At 40.8% G+C, this 14,509-nt stretch overlaps 1 protein-coding gene across 1 annotated transcript in view; it reads left to right on the plus strand.

Annotated features, from left to right (window-relative positions):
* The window catches only part of DCHS1 (dachsous cadherin-related 1), a 64,301-nt gene that overhangs the window by 9,865 nt on the left and 39,927 nt on the right, over positions 1-14,509 (plus strand). The window lies entirely within an intron of this gene.

A 14,509-nucleotide genomic window follows, 5' to 3' on the forward strand; every position in this document is an offset into this window, starting at 1 on the left:
CTCATAGGATATATGTAAACTGGTGATACAGCTTTGAGACTTATCCACACACACATGGGAATTTAAGCAATTGGACTAGATGAGACTTCCCAGCCAGAGAATATGCAGTGAGAGGAAAAGGCAGCCTAGAATACAGCCAGTGTGGGTCAGACAGAGGAAGAGGAACTCTCTGAGGAGTCTGAAAAGGACTACAACTACAACACTGAGATTTCAAAATACAGGGGAAGAGGGTGTGCTTATCTCTTTCATAGCACTTCTTATATTGTGTCAAAGAATGTCTGTCTATGTATCCATCTCCCCCAGTAGATTGTGAGTTCTTGGGGACAGAGACTTAATTTTTGTATTTTCAGAACTTAATGTTGGGCAGGCTTCAGAGTAGTGGTTTAATGAGTATCTTTGGATTTGGATATTAGAATATTCACTGTTGACCTCTAATAGAGCAATCTCTTGAGAGGGGCAAAAACAGAAACCATAAAGACAACTCACAAAGTTTGGTGATAATGAAAATGAAAGAGAGGACAAAGACACAACAACAGCTTGAAAGGGAGGTGGATTTAAGAAGGAATTTTTGAAGATTAATGTATTCATTTTATAATAACTACTTTTGCCAGGCTTTAGCTGTGAAGACAGATGCTTAAGGGTATATATAAATTGAGGGAAAACACCAAAATCTTGAGTTGAGGATGAGGGAAGAGGGAACAGTTTTCTCTTCATTCATCATTGCGGCTTCCAGGGCTCCTCCACCTTTATAAAAAGCCTCTTTTCCTTTGGAACCCAGGACATTTGTTGTACCGCCCTCTCTCAATGGCCTTGGCCTTAGCTGTTAAGACATGAGGAGCCTAGAGCACGTACTGGCCCAGCCCACAGGAAGTCAGTTGACAAGCTTGCAGTTTGAGCATTTCTGCCTCTGAAGACAACATGCACAGTACTTTACCCAGAGCTAACCACAAAATTAATAAATTCAGTCGTTACAGAGACTTAACAGGATGAGCTAGAGCAGACAATAAGAGTCATGAATTCAAAACAAGTCAACATGGAGCTAGCACAGACAAAGCAAGTACAGGAAGGTCAAAGGCCTCTTCTGGAGGAGTCTTGCAAACACTTAAGGCAAGCTCCCCATTTTTTATTACAGGCTGGACCATTCATCCTGGTCTTTTCAGGAGGAAGGGAGAAGAAGACAGTTCCTGATCACTTACACATTCAGTGAAGTCTAGTCACAGAGTCTTGCTCAGCATCCCAAAACCTATCATCCCATCCTTGTGCTTACCCTAGCCATGTAAATGACCCATCGAAGACCCTTGCCCCATATTTCCTTATTATTTCTTACCTCCAGAGACCCATCTCTCTAGCCCACTTTTTTTGCCAGGGCCCTGACTTTTTAATGACCAGCTCTACTTTACCCCTAAAATTTTAACCCCCAAAATCTCATTCTATAAACCCAGCTTCTTGCCTCTGGCTCCCACGTTTCCTGACACACACATTTCAAACCTGCAGCTTCTTGCAACTCCAGTCCTTTGGACCCTGTCTTTTCTCCCTGTGTGTACCAGGCCTTTCTTCCTTTACTATCCAGCCTGAATGTCATAATTCAACATATAATCCACTCTCATGCCAGCCCCTGTTCAGCCTCTGTCTTTCTCTCCAAACACCTATTAATCATCAGGTTTCTCCACTTCTGTGTTCTCATTTCTGAGAACTCCTTGTGGGTAAAAAAAATCATATAACCTTTGGAATTGGTACCAACACAGTTGGGCCCTGAATACAACTCAGCAAGCTTGGATTCCTCAATCCTGCCCCCTTATTGACTCCTACAAACTTTCTTGGCTTTTCTTAAACACCCAGCATCACCTTCACTTATTATCAGGACTTAACCTCACCACCTACTTCTCAGGAAAAATGGAGGCTCTATTTTTTTAGGCATAGTGTCCTCAGTTTCCTACCTTCCCAGCATTTATCTGCATTGAGGAACTAGGCAATTGATTTGAAATATTTACTGAAAGACAATTCACCCAATGGTTAAGTTACCCAAAAACTAACTCACTAAAGTTTCCAACTTTATCAACTTATAAAAAAATTTGCTTTTGGAAAACAAAACCCAATTTGCTGAAATTATCAATTTATCAAAAATTTGTTTCTATGTTTCTATCAATGATTTATAAAGTTTATAGCAATTTTGTTACATAGGAAGCTTTAAGAGCTTTGAGGAGTCTCTCTTTTAGTTTCTCATTGGTTTCAGTTTGGTTTGTTTAGTTTTAGTCTTACCAAAGTCTTTATGAGAACTGTTATGCAGCAGATTTCAGTCCAACTCAGTCGAATGTCAGTTTTGTGTGTGATATTCATTTGAGACATTTAGGATTCAGATATCTAAACAAATAGAAAATATTCGTTTGATCGAGATGATTAACAAATCTATGAATTAAAAAAGGTAAAGAATACTTTCCATCCTATTCTATGGGGCTAGTATTACTCTGATACCAAAACCAGACAAACACATCACAAAAAAGAAAAATAACAGACCAGTATCCCTTATGAACATAGACGCAAAATTCCTCAACAAATTACTAATAAATCAAATCCAACATATAATTCAACATATAAAAAGGATTATACACCATGATCAAGAGAGATTTACCCAAGGAATGCAAGGTTGATTTAACATCCAAAAATCAATTATCAATAAAATAAAAACCACAATCATCTCAATAGACGCAGAAAAAAGCATTTAATAAAGTCCTTTCATAATGAAAATACTCAGCAAAAAAGGAATAAAGGGAATTTCCTCAACCTGATAAAAAGTATCTGTGGAAATCCCATAGCTGACATCATAATTAATGTTGAAAGACTGAATGTTTTCCCCCTAAGATGAAGACCAAAAGGCGGATGTCTCTTCTTGCCATTTCTAGCCAATATTGTACTGAAGGTTCCAGCCAGGGCAATTAGGCTAAATAAATAAATAAATAAAAGACATCTAGGTTGGAAAGTAAGATGTATAACTCAATCCACAGATAGCATGATCTCGTATATACAGAATCCTAAGGAATTCACCAAAAAAAAAAAAAAACTAATAAAATTGATAAATGAGTTCAGCAAGGTTACAGGATACAAGATGAATATACAAAAATCAATTGTATCATTATACATTAGCAATAAGTGATCCATAAAGGAAATTAACAAACAATCACATTTACAATAGTATCAAAAAGAACAAAATATATAGGAATAAATTTAAGAAAAAGAAGTACAATATTTATATACTGAAAACTACCAAACATTGCTGAAAGAAATTAAAGAAGACCTAAATAAATGGAAAGACATCACCTGTTCATGGATTGGAAGACAGTATTGTTAAGATTGGAGTACTTTGCAAATTGATCTACAGATTCAACACAATTGCTATCAAAATCCCATCTACCTTGAAGAAATTGCCAAACTGATCCTAAAATTCATATGAAAATGCAAAGGACCCAGAATAGCCAAAACAGTCTTGAAAGAGAAGAACAAAGTTGGAGAACTCACACTTCCCAGTTTCAAAACTTACTACAAAGTTATAGTAATCAAAACTATGCAGTACTGTTTTTTTAAGGGTAGACATATAAATCAATGCAATCGAATTGAGAGTCCAGAAATAGACTCTTACAATTACGGTCAATTGATTTTCAACAAAGATGTTAAGAAAATTCAATGGAGAAAGAGAAGGCTTTTCAACAAATGGTTCTGGGAAAACTAGATATCCACATGAAAAACAATGAAGTTGGACCCCCTAATTCACGCCCCATATGAAAATTAGCTGAATTGTAGATCCAAATATAAGAGCAAAACTATAAAAACTCCCAGAAAACATAGCAGTAAATCTTGTTGACCTTGGTTGGATCAGACAATGGTTTCTTAGATGCGACACCAAAAGCACATGCAACAAAAGAAAATTAGATAAATTGGACTTCATCAAAGTTAAAAACATTTGTGCTTCAAAGCACACCATGAACAAAGTGAAAAGACTATCCACAGAAAGGGAGAATATGTTTGCAAATCACATATCTAATAAGGGACTTCTGTCCGAAATATATAGACAACCCTTAAAACTTAACAATAATAATATAGGTAACCCAATTTTAAAATAGGCAAAGGATTTGAATAGACATGTCTCAAATGAAGATATACAGATGCACGATAAGCATTAAAAAAAAAAAAAAAAAAAGCCATCGAGTCAATTCTGACTCATAGCGACCCTACAGGACAGAGTAGAACTGCCCCACAGGGTTTCCAAGGAGCGCCTGGCGGATTTGAACTGCTGACCGTTTGGTTAGCAGCTGTAGCACTTAACCCCTACGCCACCAGGGTTTTCCAATAAGCATTAAAAAAAAAAAAAAAGCATTAGGGACATGCAAATCCAAACCACAGTGAGACACCACTTCACGCCCTCTAGGATGAGTGTGGGTGACCCACGATGGACAGGTTTCAACAGAGCTTCCAGGCTAACACAGACTAGGAAGAAGGACCTGGTGGTCTAATTCTGAAGAAATGGCCAGTGAAAAGCTTATGAATAGCAGCAGAACATTTTCTGATATAGTCCTGGAAGATGAGTCCCTCAGGTTGGAAGACACTCAAAATATGACTGGGGAAGAACTGTCTCCTCAAAGTAGAGTTGACCTTAATGATGTGAATGGAGTCAAGCTTTCAGGACCTTCATTTTCTGGTGTTGCATGACTCAAAATGAGAAGAAGCAACTGCAAACATCCATTAAGAATCGGAATGTGAAATGTACGAAGCATGAATCTAGGAAAAGTGAAAGTCGTCAAAAATAAAGTGGAAAGCATAAAGATCGATATCCTGGGCATTAATGAGCTGAAATGGACTGGTATTGGCCATTTTGAATCAGACAATCATATGGTCATCTATACTGGGTGTCTTAGGCTGGGTTCCCTAGAGAAGCAAAACCAGTAAAGCATATAAATATATATAGGGAGAGATTTATATCAAGGAACTGTCTCAGGCAGTTGATAGAGGCTGGAATGCCCCAAATCCATGGGTCAGGATAGAGGCTTCTCCTAATTCATGTAGCTGCAGTGACTGGTAAACCCAAGATTGGCAGGTCAGAGAGCAGGGCTCTTGCTCACAGGCTGCAAAGACTGATGAATCCCAAGATCGGCAGGCAAGACGGCAGGTGAGCTGCTAGCTCAATCCCAAGAAATGGAAGTCAGATGAATGGGAGCCAGCTGCAGGATCCAACCTGAGCGAAAAGCTTCCAAGCCTTGCCGGGATGTCCGCTTATATTCTACACAGGCCACACACCCAAGGAAACTCCCTTTCAGTTGATTGGCTACTCACAGCAGATCCCATCATGGGGTATCACATATCGAGTCTTAATAGGGAAGTGATCACAACGTTATAAGACTGCCAAACACTGAGAATCATAGCCCAGCTAAGTAGACACACAATCTTAACCATCTCACTGGGAATAACAAATTGAAGAAGAACGGTGTCACATAAATTGTCAAAAAGAATATTTCAAGATCTATCCTGAAGTACAATGCTATCAGTAATAGGATAATATCCACACACCTACAAGGAAGACCAGTTACTACTGCTATTATTCAAATTTACACACCAACTACTAAGACTAAAGATGAAGAAATTGAAGATTTTTACCAACTTCTGTGTATGAAATTGATCAAACATGCAATCAAGATGCACTGATAATTAATGGTGATTGGAATATGAAAGTTAGAAACAAAGAAGAAGGATGAGTATTTGGAAAATGAGTACTTGGCCTTGGTGATAGAAACGATGCTGGAGACCTCATAATAGCATTTTTCAAGACCAAAGACTTATTGCAAATACCTTTTTTCAACAACATAAACAGCAACTATACTCATGGCCCTCACCAGATGGAAAACACAGGAATCAAATCGAGTACATCTATGGAAAGAGATGACAGAAAAGCCCAATATCTTCAGTTAGACCAAGGCCAAGGGCCAACTGCAGAACAGACCATGAATTGCTCATATGCAAGTTCACGTTGAATCTGAAGAAAATTAAAACAAGTCCACAAGAACCAAAATACAACCTTGAGTATATCCCACCTGAATTTGGAGACAATCTCAAGAAAAGATTTGATGCACTGAACACTAATGACTGAAGACCAGATGAGTTGTGGGATGACACCAAGGAAATCATATGTGAAGAAAGCAAAAAGTCATTAAAAAGACCCGAAGGAAAGAAAAGACCAAAATGGATGTCAGAAGAGACTCTGAAACTTGCTCTTGAACATAGAGTAACTAAAGCAAATGGAAGGAATGAAGTAAAAGAGCTGAACAGAAGATTTCAAATGGTTGCTTGAGAAGACAAAGTATTATAATGAAATGTGCAAACACCTGGAGTTATATGATCAAGAACCGATAGTACTGAAGGAAGAAATGCAAGCTGCACTGCATTGGCAAAAAACAAGGCTCCAGAAATTGGTGGAATACCAGTTAACAAACTGATGCAGCACTGGAAGCGCTCACTCATCTGTGCCAAGAAATTTGGACGACAGCCACCTGGCCCCCTACTGGAAGAGATCTATATTTGTGGCCATTCCAAAGAAAGGTGATCCAACAGAATGCGGAAATTATCAAACAATATCATTAATATCACATGTAAGTAAATTTTTGCTGAAGATAATTCAAAAGCAGTTGCAACACTAAGATAATTCAAAAGCAGTTGCAACACTACATCGACAGGGAACTGCCAGAAAATCAAGCCAGATTCAGAAGAGGACACACAATGAGGGATATCATTGCTGATGTCAGATATATCTTGGCTGAAAGCAGAGAATGCCTGTGTTTTATTGACTAGGCAATGAAGATGTTTACCCATGTTTTATTGGCTAGGCAAAGGCATTTGACTGTGTGGATCACAACAAACTGTGGGTAACATTGTGAAGAATGGGAATTCTAGAAGACTTAATTGTTCTCATGAAGAACCTGTAGATAGATCAAGAAGCAGTTGGTCAAACAGAACAAGGGCATACTGCGTGGTTTAAGATTGGAAAGTGTTCGTCAGGTGTGTGTCCTTTTACCATACTTATTCAAGCTGTATGCTGAGCAAATAATCCAAGAGGCTGCACTGTATGAAGAGGAATGCGGCATCAGGATTAGAAGACTCATTAACAACTGTGATACGCAGATGACACAACTTTGCTTATTGAACATGAAGAGACTTGAAGCACTTACTGATGAAGATCAAAGACTGCAGCCTTCAGCTGGGATTCCATCTCAACATAAAGAAAACAAAAATCCTCACAACTGGACCAATAAACAACACATCATGATAAACGGAGAAAAGATTGAAGTTGTCAAGAATTTCAATTTACTTGGATCCACAATCAACGCCCATGGAAGCAGCAGTGAAAAAATCAAACTATGTATTGCATTGGGCAAGTCTGCTGCAAAAGACCTCTTTAAAGTATCGAAAAGCAAACATGTCACTTTGAGGACTGTCTTTTGGTGCTTCTTTCTTGGTGCTTGGTGCTCTGCTCTTTGTGCTTCTTTCTTGGTAGCATGAGGTCCCCCTCCTCTCTGCTCACTTCTCCCTTTTATATCTCAAAAGAGATTGACTCAAGATACAACCTAATCCTGTAGATTGAGTCCTGCCTCATTAACATAACTGCCTCTAATCCTGCCTCGTTAACATCATAGAGGTAGGATTTATAATGCATAGGAAAATCAAATCAGATCACAAAATGGTGGACAACCACACAATACTGGGAATCATGGCTTAGCCAAGTTGATACACATTTTGGGGGAATACAGTTCAATCCATAACAAGGACTAAATTGTGCCTGACCCAAGCCATGGTATTTTCAATTGCCTCATATGTATGTGAAAGCTGAACAATGAATAAAGAAGAAAAATTGATGCCTTTGAATTATGATGTTAGAGAAGAACATTGAATATACAATGTACTGCGACAAGAACGAACAAGTCTGTCTTGGAAAAATGACAACCAGATTGCTCCTTGGAAGCGAGGATGGCAAGCCTTTGTCTCACACATTTCGAACATGTTATCAGGAGGGACCAATACCTGCTCAGCAGAAAAGAGGAAGACAGTCAACTAGATGGATTGACACAGTGGCTGCTATAATCAGCTGAAACATAGTGATGATTATGAGGATGGCACAGAACCAGGCAGTTCTGTTGTACATAGGGTCACTTTGAGTCGGAACCAACTGGATGGCACCTAACAATAACAAAAAAATATACTATTTATCAACCAATATGGAAATATAGCTATATTTCAACCCACATCTATATATTAAAATTACAAATGCACGAAAAAAAGTTAAAAGGCAAATTATTGGATGGAAAATGTTTTGGAAGTGAGAACTCCCCCCCCCCACCCATGATTGTTTATAAAATTCTTGATATTTGAGTCATTACACACATTTGTAAAACAAAATTCTCATTACCAGAAGTCATAGATCCAAAGTAAGGGAAAACTTAGAATACACTGGATTTTGGCCAGTCACAGCAAAATGACTTCAATGAAACAGCTGCAAATAAATTAAAACTAAGCTAAACTAAACTTCAGATTGACCGACTGATAAAAAAAAAAAAAAAATTTTTTTGATACTATGTACAAATCTTCAAAAGTAGTTAAAACCAGCCCAACGATGCAAACTGTTGTAAATGCTACACATAATTAAAGAAATAAAATTGTAGTAGATTAATCAAATTGGTAAATTTGTCAAATTGACCATTCAGCAAACTGATCACTCTTTGAATTGAAATTCAGAGAACTGAATTTCCTTACTTCCCAACCCACAGGATAGAAGTCCTTCCTCTTCACATTTAATCCCACCACCTGTGTTCTAGACCCCACCTCACCCACTTCTGCTTTCTCTGGCTCTTGCTCTGTGGGAGAGAATCAGGAGTTTCCTTTTTCTTTCCTAGAGTCTCTGCAGAGAATTGAAGTCCTTCAATGCCTGGAAAACATAATTGCTCTTGGAAGATCCCAACTCAAACAGTGCTGGAACCTGCCCTTTTTTTTAATACTCCTACCAACTTCCTTCAGGGCTGGTCTCTACCAAGGAACTCTAATGACCTATGGCTTGTCATAAGCATTTTGAATCAGTGGTTAAGGCTTGGAGCAGTCTGAAACCAAGCACTGATGCTACCCAGTGCCTCTTCCTGCACTAAGAAGGGACAAATGAATTAGTAGAGTCAGCTAAAATTGTCAGCTTCCCATCTTGTCTTTCAGGATAATTGTTCACAAGGCAAGCCTTTTGGGCCACCTTGTCTTTCTCATTTGGTTGTTCCTACACCAATCTATCCTCCCTTACCAAAAAAAAAAAAAAAAACCCAAACACATTGCCATTGAGTCAATTCCGACTCATAGCAACTGTTTTGGATTGAATTGTGACTCCCAAAAATGTGTGTCAACTTGGCTAGGCCATGATTCCCAGTATTGTATGCTTGTCCACCATTTTGTGATCTGATATGATTATCCTATGTAATGTAAATTCTAACGTCTATGATGTTAATGATGTTAATGAAGCAGTATTAGAGGCAGTTATGTTAATGAGGTAGGACTTAATCTACACTATTAGATGGATCTAGAGTCAATCTCTTTAGAGATATAAAAGAGAGAAGCCAGCAGAGAGGAGGGGGACCTCATGCCACCAAGAGAGAAGCGCCAGCAGTGGAACACGTCCTTTGGACCCAGGGTCCCTGTGCTGAGAAGCTCTTAGACCAGGGGAATATTGATGACAAGGACCTTGCCCCAGAGCCAACAGAGACAGAAAGACTTCCTGTGGAGCTGGCACACTGAATTTGGACTTCTAGCCTCCTAAACTGTGAGAAAATAAATTTCTTTTTGTTAAAGCCATCCGCTTGTGGTATTTCTGTTAGAGCAGCACTAGATAACTGTGATGGTTAAGATTGTGTGTCAGCTTGGCTGCGCCATGATTCTCAGTGTTTATATGTGATCACTCCCATGATTGAATCTGCTATGAGTAGCCAATCAGTTGAAAGGGAGTTTCCTCGGGGGTGTGGCCTGCATCCAAATATAAGCAGAAGTTCTGGCTTTTTTGCTCACCCTGGATCCTGAGGCTGGCTCCTATTCATCTGACCTCTGGTTCTTGGGACTTGAGCTGTCAGCTTATCTGCCAATTTTGGGATTTGTCGATCTTCACAGCCTGTGAGCAAGAGCCCTGCTCTCTGACCTGTCAATCTTGGTTTCACCAGCCCCTGCGGCTACGTGAATTAAGAGAAGCCTCTATCCTGATCCACGGGACTTCGGACATTCCAGCACCTACAATCACGTGAGCTGTTTCCTTGAAATAAACTATATATATACATATATATACACACACACACTTGCTTTGTTTTGCTTCTCTAGAGAACCAGCCTAAGACAATAGCTAATACAGAATTTGGTACCAGGAGTGGGATGCTGCTATAACAGATGTCTACAATGTGGAATCAGTTTTGAAACTGTGAATGCTAGAAGCTGGAAGACTTTTACAGTGCTCAATAGTAAAAGCTTAGATAGCCTTCAAGAGACTGTTGGTGCAATTATGGACATTAAAGACAATTCTGGTGAGGGCTCGGAAGGAAAAGAGGAGAGCTGTAACACCAGAGAAGGCTCAGATGGTGAGAAGCAACAGCAGAGAAATAGCAACAGAGAAATGGAAGCAGCAGAGCAAGGAGACCGGTAAGAGTTGGCATAGGAGCTGACCCATGGAGCAAGAGAGCTGAGTGCCTTTAGACAGGAGGCTTCCTTGCAGGGTGGGGTAACTCTGGGCTCTTATTGGTGGAGCTAGGCTTGCCAACCCATACAGCAAGAGTGCTGAGTGCTTTCTGGTCAAGGTTTACTGGCAGAGTGGGGTGCCTCCAGGCACTTAAACCAGTGGAGCTAAAAAGCTTTGGAACACTTGCCTGAGCAGGGCAGACACCAGGCAGGCCCAAGAGGCCTGAGAGCCAGAGGGGCCAAGAGGCCAAGAAACCAGGAAGCAGAAGCTGAAGAGGCAAGGAACACAGGAAGAAGAGCTGCCTTGGTCACAAAGGGCGGGGCCACGACCTCTGGGGTCTCAAAAGTGGAGCCAGACCTCTGGGGCTTCAAAGGGAGGGACCACAGCCTCCTAGTTTTCAGAGAGTCAGATCCTCACCAACTCAGTTCCGGAGTGTGGAGCTGCCTTTCATGAGTGCAAGCAGGATGGGTCCAAATCCACTGCCCGAAGGTGAGGGCTGCCATGCCCAAAGGACAGCAGAACAGGACCTGCTGGGGCTGAGGAGGTGGAGTCACCACTCAGATGGAGTACGAGAATGGGGCCACCCAAACGGGAGGGAGCAAAGTTGCAGCTTCAATGAGCCTGGAAGGTGGAGTTGAAGCCCGGGGCCTAGGGGCCTCCACCCAGAATCCAGAGAATGTGGCCAACACCCAGATTCTGGGGGGCAGGGCCATTGCCCAAATGGCCTCAGAGAACAGAAGATTATTTTCAAGCCTTGAGAGCTACTGTAATGTGTTCTACTGACTTGCTTGGTGCTTGTTATCCCTTCTTTCCCTCTAGTTTCTCTCATTTGTAATGGAAACTTCTACCTTGTGCCTGTTCCATCATCGTACTTTGGAAGCAGATAACTTGTGTAGATTTCACAGATGAAGAGGAATTTTACCCTAGGAGATTTTGGACTTGGAATTGATTTAAGACCTTTGGAATGATATGATAGGATGAATGTATTTTACATGTGGCAAGGACATGAATTTTTGGAGGGCAAAGGTGGAATGTTAGGATTGAATCGTGTTCCCCAAAAATGGGTGTCAACTTGGCTGGGGCATGATTCCCAGTATTGTGTGGTTGTCCGCCATTTTGTGATCTGATGTTATTATCCTATGTGTTTTAAATCCTAACCTTTATGATGTTAATGAGGCAGGATTAGGGGTAGTTGTGTTAATGAGGCAGGACTCAATCTACAGGATTAGGTTGTGTTTTGAGTCAATCTCTTTTGAGATATAAAAGGGAGACGTGAGCAAAAAGTGGGGGGACCTCATGCCACCAAGAAAGAAGCACCAAGAGTGGAGAGTGTCCTTTGGACCCAGGGTCCCTGTGCCAAGAAGCTCCTAGACCAGGGCAAGAGTAAGGACAAGGAACTTCCCCCAGAGCCAACAGAGAGAGAAAGCCTTCCTCTGGAGCTGGCACCCTGAATTTGGACTTCTAGCACCCTAAACTGTGAGAGAATAAATTTCCCTTTGTAAAACCCAACCACTTGGGGTATTTCTGTTATAGAAGCACTAGATAACTAAGACAGGGACCCTGTAGCACAGAGTACAACTCCTCTTTGGGGTTTCCAGGGAATGGCTGGTGGATTCAAACTGCCAACCTGTTGGTTAGCAGCCGAGCTCTTAACTACTGCTCCACCAGGGCTCCTGTCCTTCCTTACACACCACCACATCCATTGCCATCAAGTCGATGCTGACTCATAGTGACCCTATAGGACAGAGGAGAACTGCCTCACAGGGTTTCCAAGGAGTGGCTGGTGGATTTGAACTGTCGACTTTTTGGTTAGGAATCTGAGCCCTTAACCACTACACCACCAGTGCCCTTGTCCTTCCTTACCGCTCATTAATCTACCTTTCCACTGCTTCCCAAAGGCCTCTTAGCCCTTTCTGTTGTTGAATGTATCTCCCAATCTTTCATGCTCTGACACCTACATTTCATGTGACAAACAGCCCCGTTTCCTGTGTGAGATCTGGCTTTGCTTAGCTATTCCAGTTCTGCACATTATTCCACATGTCTGGGGAGGAGAAGAAAGGAGTCCCCATCCCTGGGGCTCCCCAAGGTCCAAATACAACTCCATACCCCCACCTTTGAGAATCATTCCATCTGTATACAAACCTCTATTGTCCTCAATGGTGTCATGAAATGACTTCCTGGTCAACCCCTTTTTCACCAGAAACTTTGGTGTAGGTATACTTGTATCCTTTGTTCTCTCGCCAGAACTCTCAACACCTTGGTCTTTTAGGCCTATAAGGCCACCTGCCACCATTCCCCTTAACAGTGTCTCCACTCCTTTACCATTTCCCTCAAGATCCTTAACATATCACCTCCCTTGTACCCCATTTTCTACAAAACCCCAACTCCTCTTCAGAGAGAATAAGAGGTCATCAAATGTGATGGCCTCAAATTCTTGTCCTGTCTACCTTCCCCCACATGTACTGCCATCACACCCTTACTTATGCACCTGTCTGCATCCTCACCCATCTTCCTTTCAGTCTTGAAGTATGAGGTACTTCTCTTCCTGTTGTAGCCCAATCCTTCCTTGTATACATGGATAATTCTTCTGCCCCTCCTCTCTCCTTTGGGACCTTGCTCCACCAGCCTTTACCTCCCCATTAGCTCCCTAACTGCAGTGTTAAACATGCTACTGTTGCTTTCTTCCAGACAACCACTTTCAGCCCTTCCCATCCCCACTCCTCTGTCCAGGCCCCTGTCCTCTATCTCTTTCCTTACTGCACTTGCTGATGAGTGCTCCCTGATTATTTTTTCTTGCTAACATCCTTTCCTTATTCTGAAATGGCAACCCCTTCATGTCAGTATTCAATGGTGCGCAAACCAGACTTACTACCTAGTGGAGGATATAGACATTTAATCAAGTAATCATGTACCAGAAAGAATGTAAACTTACGACTGTGATAACTGCCACAAAGGAGAAGTAGAGGTGCTAATAAGAACCTATAATACGGGGATTTGACCTAGTCAGAGAGGTTAGGGAAGATGATGGTGGTAAAGTCATGCTGTGGTGAAGTGGCCTAAGGTTAAATGAGTATTCACTCAACAGAGGAAGGGACCAAAGCATGCCCTGGGCAAAAGGACAAGTATACATCAATCTGAATAGGAGCTGCTATTTTCTTAAGTGGAATCTTCTTGCCTCCCTGCTCCCAAGATTGATCTGAATGAGCGTATGAACCAACTTAGGCCATCAGAATCTTTCCCCAGGATTTCTGAAATTTTTGTTGTTGTTGTTGTTATAAGGCCTATGTAACTATTTTTTAAACTAAGTGCACATATAATATTGATTTTTAAATCATTTAAAAAAATAAGTAGGAAGGAAGAAAAGACATAAATTTCCCTTACAGAAGAATTCCAAGTTTTATATATATGTGTGTGTGTGTGTGCAAATATAATTATATATACAATTATATGTAATATATATATAAAAAAAAAAAAACCGTTGCTGTCAAGTTGATTTCGACTCTTAGCAACCATATAGGACAGAGCAGAACTGCCTCACAGGGTTTCCAAGGCTGTAATCTTTACAGAAGCCGACTGCCACATCTTTCTCCTGGGGAACCTCTGGTGGGTTCGAACTGCTGACCTTTTGGTTAGCAGATGAGTGCTTAACCATTGCGCCACCAGGGCTCCTTATATACAGTAATATAAAAAAATATATATATATATAAAACATGTTATATATTGTATATATCACAAAGAGTACATTATTATGTCCCCCCTCCAGGAGGTGGAGCTTATCCTCCCC

This window comes from Loxodonta africana, chromosome 7 (genome assembly GCF_030014295.1).
Source record: "Loxodonta africana isolate mLoxAfr1 chromosome 7, mLoxAfr1.hap2, whole genome shotgun sequence".
NCBI lineage: Eukaryota > Metazoa > Chordata > Mammalia > Proboscidea > Elephantidae > Loxodonta > Loxodonta africana.